Here is a 781-nt window from a genome sequence, read left to right as displayed (position 1 = left end):
GTGTGTGTGTGTGTGTGTGTGTGTGTGTGTGTGTGTGTGTGTGTGTGTGTGTGTGTGTGCGTGTGCGCGTGCGTGTGTCCGTGCATGCGTGCGTGTGTGTGCACGCGCATGGGCTTATATATATATATATATATTACAATACAATAATATTATTTTCCAGCGAAATAAAACCCTGTAAATGTAGAATTATAAGTAGGAAATTGTGGCACAACAAGGTACCTATTTTTGCTGGAAATAGCAGTCGATAACCGTTCGATGCTAGGTACTGCTTCACTAAATGTATCGAAACAAAGATGTGTGCGGCCGGTGAATATAAAAAATTTGAGTCTATCCTTTAGAAAGAACGACAGAGAAATGGACAACCTGACGTTCTTCCTAGAGGTAAGGCGAAAATGTTTATACTCACCGCCTGTACACATCTTTGCCTCTATACATTCAGTGAAGCTTTACCTAACGTCGAACTGTCATCGACTGCTATTTCCAGCAATAATTGGTACTTTCTGCTACTATTTCCTATGTGTGTGTGTGTGTGTGTTCTTTTATTCCTTTATTCTTTCATTTGTCTCAGTCATTTTATTGTGGCCATGTTGGAGCACTGCCTTTAGGCGAGTAAATCGACCCCAGGACTTATTCTTTCTTAACCTAGTACTTATTCTATCGGGTTCTTTTGTCGAACCGCTACGATACGGGAACGTAAACACACCAGCATCGATTGTCAAGCGATGTTGGGAGGACAAACGCAGACACACAAACACATACACACACGCGCGCATATATATAT

Source organism: Octopus bimaculoides, chromosome 17 (assembly GCF_001194135.2).
Source record: "Octopus bimaculoides isolate UCB-OBI-ISO-001 chromosome 17, ASM119413v2, whole genome shotgun sequence".
Taxonomy (NCBI): Eukaryota; Metazoa; Mollusca; class Cephalopoda; order Octopoda; family Octopodidae; genus Octopus; species Octopus bimaculoides.
This window is presented reverse-complemented; position numbering follows the sequence as displayed.